The following is a 7960-nucleotide window of genomic DNA, read 5'->3' as shown; positions in this document are numbered from 1 at the left end:
AGTCCACAACACTTGGTGCAAATAATAAACGCAGCTTAGCAGTCTATAGGAAACTTCAGAGGAAAATGCAATCACGCAGAAAGTCTATGAAGCACAATTATTCTTGAGGATACTTGACACGAATAAGTCCTTGCTTAGTCCACAACACTGATAGATATGCTTATAAGGCAGTTCAAATAATATCTTAGCTCAACCAGGGAGGTCTGGGTAATAGTCTCAGGTTCTTGCAGAGCAGAAACAGCTTACATGTCCAGCAAATGCAGATGGAAACTAACACAAGCAGCCAGATGGAGGATTACTGGAAACCGATGTATGCACCAGAAACTCAGAGCTGAGTAGCAGGAGCTCCACACAGGTTCACAGGAGCAGGTGCAGGTGCAGGTGCAAAGCCAGGGAGTCATCAGGAGCTGGATGCAAGGCAGAATACTCTAGCACAGACTAAAGGCTGGGGTGGAGTTATATAGCAGGAAGACACAGTGCACATGAGACCAAAGACGCCATCTTGGAAAAGTCCTGACAGTTGTTGGCAACCCTTCCACATCCTCAAACACATGCGGATGCTGCATTAATGTACTGAAGGTGGTTCTGGTGCTGCATTCATGTACTAATGGTGGTTCTGGTGCCACACTCATGTGCTGACGGTGGTTCTGATTTTGAATACATGTAGCAATCCATAACATTCTTCATGGTTATGATAAAACTTTAAAAATGCTCAAAAAACTTATTTAAGAATATGAGGAAGATTTGATGAGTTTCTGCTCCAAAAACTCAGTTTAAGTTTGAGTGTTCACACTGATTTTTCTTTAGAAAAAACTCTCCAAATTTCCCTCAAATATTCAAAACTTGGTTCTGGTGATGTATTAAGGTACTGATGGTGGTTCTGATTATGTATTAATGTAAGTATCCCTTTATGTTTTTTTTGTTTTTTTTGGTAATGGGATTGGCTCAGTTTAGTAATTAGGTCCTTGGAGCAAAAAATGCTGTTCACCCTTTTGTAGAGCAATTCTCTGAGCATTATCTACAAAATTTCATAATCTAGTTCAACAGTTTTGGCAATTACACCTTTAGAGCAGTAAGAAGCTTATAATAACATAGCACATGCAACATTGGCTGTTTAATAGAATTAACACCAATGGCTTTAAATTAAAACAACTATCTGGCAGTGAAGCAGACATGAACTTACAGTTCAGACTTAAGATTAGCTAGAAATAATGAGATTTTTGGTTGAATTGTTAAGTTTTGTTAATTGATTTACATGCTATATTACTGTCAGCATGTCACATTCTATCTGGATTAACTGAGTGTTGCTTGTAGAGCGAAAATAATTTGTGGTTAGATAAAAAAAAAGATGTAATGCTTGCTGCATGTGCCAGATCTGTGCTTCTTGTCAACAGGTGTACATATTACAGCAGATCACTAGAAGGTCAGTTTGATGAAAACAGAAGCAAACGCAGCTGCTCGAACTCACTGTCTCCTTGGCATAGTGTGATGGTAGTCCTCGACAACTTTGTTTCTTGACCGTAAAAAAACTTAGTTACCAATAGATAATATAAAAAAAATAGTCAGTAGCAAAGTGTAATGCTACAAACACCAGTCCCAAAAGAGTTCTATGGCTGCTACTTTTGCTCCTGGCCTTATACTTACAAAATAGAAGTGCTAGGGACATGACTGTGTTACTTCCTAAAAAATGTAGCTACCCTGTGTCTTGTCATAAGGAATGATTGGATTTGAAAGCAAGGTACCTTGATATGATTTTCAATAGTCAAATTCAGAGTGGACCAGCAAATTAGCATAGTTAACCCTGCTGTGGAACCATGGGGTCATATAGGCCCCAGCGCTGAATAATTTGAAATATTTCTAAAACCGGTCAATCTCAGACATTGACCTTCTATGTATTTTCAAGTAACATAGTTCTGCTTATGTTGATGATATTTTGAATTTATTTTTCAATTTTGTTTCAAAGTTACTTTCAATTTTCTGTGTCTGGGACTCTCCTGACCCCATAGTACCTTTATTGTCTGACATTTTTTTTTATATTTTCTGTTTATTCACAGGTTTTGTAATATAATTGTAAATGAACAATGGCTAGACGAAAAGTGATGACTCCTGATGAAATATTGGTGGCTTTGGATGCTTCTAGTGATGTCGCTACTGATAATGAAGGTTAGGCTTCTTTCACACTTCCATCGGCAGGCGGCCGTCAGAATGCGTCGATGCGACTTACCGATGGATGTCTTAAAAATAGTGTAAAACGGCTGTAAAGCATACAGTTTTCTGATGGATGCGTCGAATTAGCCGCTGCCTGAATTTGAATGTATAAAATTCTGGAGAGAGAGAGAGAGAGAGAGGGAGAGAGAAAGACTAGAAAATCCTTCCAGGCATGCTCAGAATAGAAAAACGGGATACGTCACTGGATTCCTGTTTTTGACTGTCAGTGACGGATCCTGCGTCCATAGGCTTCCATTATAGCCGACGACGGGCAGCGCAGGACCCGTCGCTGAGCGATTTTCCGACATGCAGAAAAAACGTTCCTCTGAATATTTTCTCTCCCGACGGACAGCAATTTTCCGATGGATCCAGTGCACAACGGATGAAACGGATGGCCATCTGTCACAATCCGTCGCTAATACACGTCTATGGGAAAAAACAGGATCCTGCAGAAAAATTTGCAGGATCCTGTTTTTTTAAAAAATCAACGGATTTCGACGGGAGGTAAAAGACGGAAGTGTGAAAGAGGCCTTATTTGGAAGATAATTTGAGCTGCGTCAAAAGTGACACAGACTAAATGTGCAGCTTGTACAGTGTTACACCTGGTTCCTGTACCTTCGCGGGGTCCCTGTCGGGACTCCTGCTCTTTGCCGGCTCCACGCTGTCTGGACAGGGCCTCTGCTTCCCCTCCCTCCTCTGCTTCCTGGCATGCAGCCAGCTGGTCCTTGGGCTGTGTGCTTAGGTTGCACGTGCGCTAGCTCCCGGTCTCTTAAAGAGGCAGTGCGCATTTTCCAAAAGGTGCTTCTGACCAATGGCGTGTTAATGATTACTATTTCTAGCCCCTCCACCATAGGGAGGGTACCGGAGCAACAAGTATCCTCAGTTGCTACTTCCAGTTCCTGCTTCTGTTCCTGAAGTTTCTGTCAGTGCTTTGCTTACACTGTTTGTCTCCACAGACCATCTGCTACCCGTTACCTGGCTTTCCTGGACGATCTCCAATCTGCCTACTCCAGTTCCGTCTCTTCCCACCATTCAGTCACCTGAACCTCAGGACAACGTCTGTACCGCTGGAACCAGATTCTACCCATACCCCCGGTACCCACCGGTTAGCTCTACATCAACTGCTAACCCTGCTTGTTCATCTGTCCAGCTGGGTTAGCTACCACGAGTCCGGGGTCTAACTGGAGGTAGCACCCGTGTCCCCCAGGTATCCTATTCTGACCCTGTTCGAGGGGTCTTACCATGGGTTTCTGGGGCTCACTTAGTCACACCCCCTTTGGAGCTTCAAATAAAAATGAATGTGAACTTCACCATCTGTGCCTCTGTTTCCATTCGTTACATACAGCACTGCTAGAAAAACGAATCGGTGGCCAATGATGGTCTTTTATGGAATGATTGACAGTGCTGCAGTGAATGCGTATGCTATTTTTCTTGAAAATATATGGAATTACGCATCTAAGAATTTGGACAAACGCAATAAGTTTTTGAAGGAAGTCGCAGTTGCACTGATCACTCCATATGCGAGTCAGAGATTGGATGTGCATTAAACGCCAAAGAATGTCAAGCAAATCATCCGCAGCTGTGGAATTTTGCAGGCACCATCAGACGTTCCAAGTGTCACCAGCAGTGTTACAGGACAGCGCTATGTTTGTCCTCGATCAAAGGACAAAAAGACGAGATCTGTTTGCAATGACTGCAAGAAGTTCATTTGTGAAGAACATGGCACTATGACATGCAGTGAATACAAGGGCTAAATTTATTGCCAGATCATTTGATGTTATTACGTTTTTACTAAAATCCACACAGTTGCAGTTATTGTGCATTTTTTTGTATTGAATTTGAATACTTTTAGTTGTTAGTAAAGCATTTTGGTAAAAAATTTCAGTTTGTGTTTGATTATGACAAATAAATCACTTTAAAGTTAGGTTTGATTTCATAACTGTGTTCTGAAATGATGACAGAATAAAACTTGATTATTCTTAACAGCCAGCATGTTCATTTTAAGGAAATATGACGATTTTGAGCCTGGGCTCATATAGACCCCATGGTACCAAAGCAGTGATTGTTTTCATGGTTCCACAGCTTTGAGAAAGAGCAAGCTATTGTTCAAAACACGTAACCTGGTACTCATTATCATGTGAATTCATCCTACTGGACTTCATGTTTTATTCACAATAAATTTGGAATTTTTTTGTAAGCTGGATTTTCCTTTTCTTGCTACATTTGTTCCACGTGATAACTACATCATATCCGTGCTTCCCCACAACACATTCCTAACAGGTGAGCTGGTTTTTCTATTTCTGTCTACAATGTTCTGAGCCAGTCCAAAAACCCAACCGGTAGGCCATATCTCAGAAAAGTGGAACAGAGGTACTCGTGATTCACCCAGTCAAAGGCTTTAGCCTGGTCCAGGGACAGCATAAACCCCTTCCAAAGGCCTGCCCTATCCCACTCCACAGCCGCCTGGACACCAAGAACAGAACTAAAAGTGCTACAACCGGGAAAACAACAATGCTGGGCCCAACCTGTTGAAAAGCACTTTAGCCAACACCTTGCTGTCCACATTGAGACATTATTAAAGTCCTCTCCAAAGACCACTTGCTGTCTAGAAAACAGAAAGGGTTTAATCCTCATAAAAAATACTTTTACGGTCCCACTTGGACTTAATGTTCACAAGCCGAAGCTCCTGTCCTTTCATGAGCACATCCAAGACCAAGCACCTCCCCATTTCCAACTCAGTTATCTGTCTGCATTCAAGATCTGTAGTTTTTAAATGAACCGCTACCCCGCTATTTGGCTCGGCCACAAGAAACCAGTAGGAGGGCCCATGCATCCACTCCCACCTTGCCTTTTGCAGACGTCATATCTGACAACCTGGTCTCCTGCAAAAATAAAATGTTGGTATTAAGGCGACCAAGCAAATTAAAGGCCATAACCCTAGCCACATCTGACTTTATGCTAGCAACATTAATGGTTGCCAGCGTCAATGAGATGAGTTCCGCTATCATGGGTTATTTAGTTCAACAGCAACCTTTTTCCCATCCCCTCCTGACACGTGCTTCTCCTCAGACATAGTTTGAGATATCCTATGTTTCAAGCACACAAACACATCCATAAATACCTTCCTTACACACCCACCTTTGTCTGGCGGACCTCCTTTCCACCCCGACAGAGGAGGCCCGCTACCCTTCAGAGACCCAGTCACCTTTTCCGCAGCACTCACCACATCCCCTCCTCCCCACTGAAGGGGAAGGAGAGATGTTACACAGGACATGATACCGATTGGTGAGGTCCACCAGGGGTGGAGTAGCTGAATCCTCCTCCAGAATCTGGATTTGGGTCATCATAACTGATGTCACCAGGGAATCTCATTCCAAGGAAGGACCCTGAGGGCTCTCTTTTTTTTTTTTCTTCCCAATATGCCTTTTTGTGTCTAGGCATTCCCTTGCATCCTCAATCAGACCCTCACAGCATAAGGATCGTGAGGTATCGGTGTCCGCCTCTGTACTGAGTCTCTCCCCCTCCTCATCCAGCTCGCTGTCTGAGACCTCAGCTGCAAGATTATTTGAGCTAGGGTCACAAGACTGAGACAGCACTTCCTGTCTACTTTCCCTCTGTCACTTCTCCGGCTGCCTTACTTTAGAGGGAAGCAGCTGCATGCTCCTCACCAGTCACTCACTTCCCCCACCTGTGCTGGACACTTCACTAACAGGATTGGACCCTATATCCAGGGCATCAGGACAGCATTGGCGAAAGAGCATGGACAGTGGCTGAACGGATGACCCAGATCCCCACGCATGTTACATCTAAAGTCTCCACAAGAGGCAGCAAGGTGACCCTGACCCCCACACAAATGCACGTCTTCGACACTTTGTTCCCCGCACTATAATGTGAAGGGCTGCCACACTTGTGGCAGACCTTCATCTGCCCCTGTTAAAAGCAGGAACCTGAGGCTCCATGAGCCCTTCCCAGGAAAACCCTGCCTCTCCCTGGGGAGTAGAGGGGCAATACTCTGTCTTGTTTCCTGGTCCTTGGAGAGAGCTTCTTCCACACACCCAAATGCCGGCTTGCTGGACACACACTCAGGACAAGCTTCTCCCACGGATGCTGGCAGCGGACTTGTCCTCCAATTGTTCCTCGTTAAATGATTTAAAGTACTCATTTGAATTACAGAGCCTCTAAAGAGTACTCTTCAGTTATTTTGCCTCACTACCTCACCTGTTTGGGAGTGGTTAATTTGCGTGCCTGCTGCCTTCCATGGATGTGGTAGCCATTTTTCATTCTCCCTCTCCAGGATTGAACCCTGATTCTGCACTACCTGTGGTCACCATTGAAGAAAGCCAGTACGGCATGGAGGGGTGATCAGTAGCGAGAGTGGCTTTCTGAATGGGCATCTCCTGAAGCAGTAAGTGTTTAGAAAACACCCCTTGAATGGGGAGGATGAGGTGACTGGACTCCGGAGAACACCACAGTCACCCTGCCTCGTCACCCAAGGTGATGCACAGTTTCACATGGGAGAAGAGTGAGGGTGTAGGCGCTTATGCGGCGCCTCCATCAGGCCTAGACCTGCCATTGCTGTGGGGGCCTTGACTCACCAATGGACAGGAAAGGGGATTAGGGAAGGGAGGCTGGCCATCAGAGTGCACCACACTTCCGGCACAAACTAGGTAAATGTAGTGATGGCTGGGCCTGAGTCAGAAAGCTTTTTGGTGCAGGTCCTACCACAACCGACATGTGTGCAGTGTTTCTTCGAGTACTGCACAAACATGGCAAGTGTTGGTGACACCATCATCAGCGTTACTTTCCCATTTCTATGCTTCCTTGGAAAAAATGCTGCAGGCGATGATGAATGAAGTTGTGGCACAGGATGAAGAAAAAAAGGAACAGAGAACATTCAGGTCAGTTGTCCAGTACCAACAGCCAGGGGACACTTTTGGAAGAGGAGGGGGAACAGTGTTAACAGCAGGGTAGCACTCAAAGCAGCTCATGGGCATCACTGGAGCATGGCTTGGGGATACACAGGACCCAGACAGAGGATCCAGACAATACAACTCCCACAAAGGACAGTTTGTTGTTGCCTCTGGGCAGCCTGGCACACATGAGCCAATACATGTTGCTGTCCCTGCGCAATGACCACCAAGTTAACCGGATTGTTACCAGTGCTGATTACTCTGTAGCCACTCTTCTGGATCCCTGCTACAAGGACAACGAATAATCCTTACTTCTGTCACTGGTGCTGGATTGAAAAATGCGGCAATACAAGAGCACAATGATAGACACATTACTGACGACATTCCCACCTTACAGTGAAGGCTCGCTGGAAGTACAAGGTAGAGGCAGAGGAGGAAGTCGCCAACGCAGGTGGGATACCTGCACCACCTCTGAAGGGAGGGTTAGCATGACCAAAATGCGGAAAACCTTCCTCAGCATGCCACAACATGGGTGATGGGTCTTCCCCTTTAACTTCTGGGTCTCCAAATTGGACACATGGCCTGAGCTTGCCTTTTACGTCTTGGAGATGCTGGCCTGCTCTGTGACAAGTGTACAGTTTGAACATGTGTTTAGCATGGCAGGGGGTGTGATCACAGACAGATGTATCTGCCTGTCCACAGCAAAAATGGGCAAGCTCATATTTATTGAAATAAATCAGGTGTGGATCCCACAGGACTTTTCTGCACTTTCGAAGTAAACCAGCTGCACCCATCTATTGTTGTACTTCACCGCAGTTTGCTAGTTCTGTTTACCATTCCCA

At 44.9% G+C, this 7960-nt stretch overlaps 1 pseudogene; it reads right to left on the bottom strand.

Moving 5' to 3' along the window:
• Window positions 1-6282: 6282 nt before the first annotated feature.
• LOC143783679 (18S ribosomal RNA) lies at window positions 6283-6738 on the bottom strand (annotated as a pseudogene).
• Between the last annotated feature and the right edge of the window lie 1222 nt (window positions 6739-7960).

The sequence above is a fragment of the Ranitomeya variabilis genome, chromosome 6, assembly GCF_051348905.1.
Source record: "Ranitomeya variabilis isolate aRanVar5 chromosome 6, aRanVar5.hap1, whole genome shotgun sequence".
Taxonomy (NCBI): Eukaryota; Metazoa; Chordata; class Amphibia; order Anura; family Dendrobatidae; genus Ranitomeya; species Ranitomeya variabilis.
Note: the sequence above shows the minus strand (reverse complement) of the source record. Positions and strands in the feature narration are given on the sequence as shown.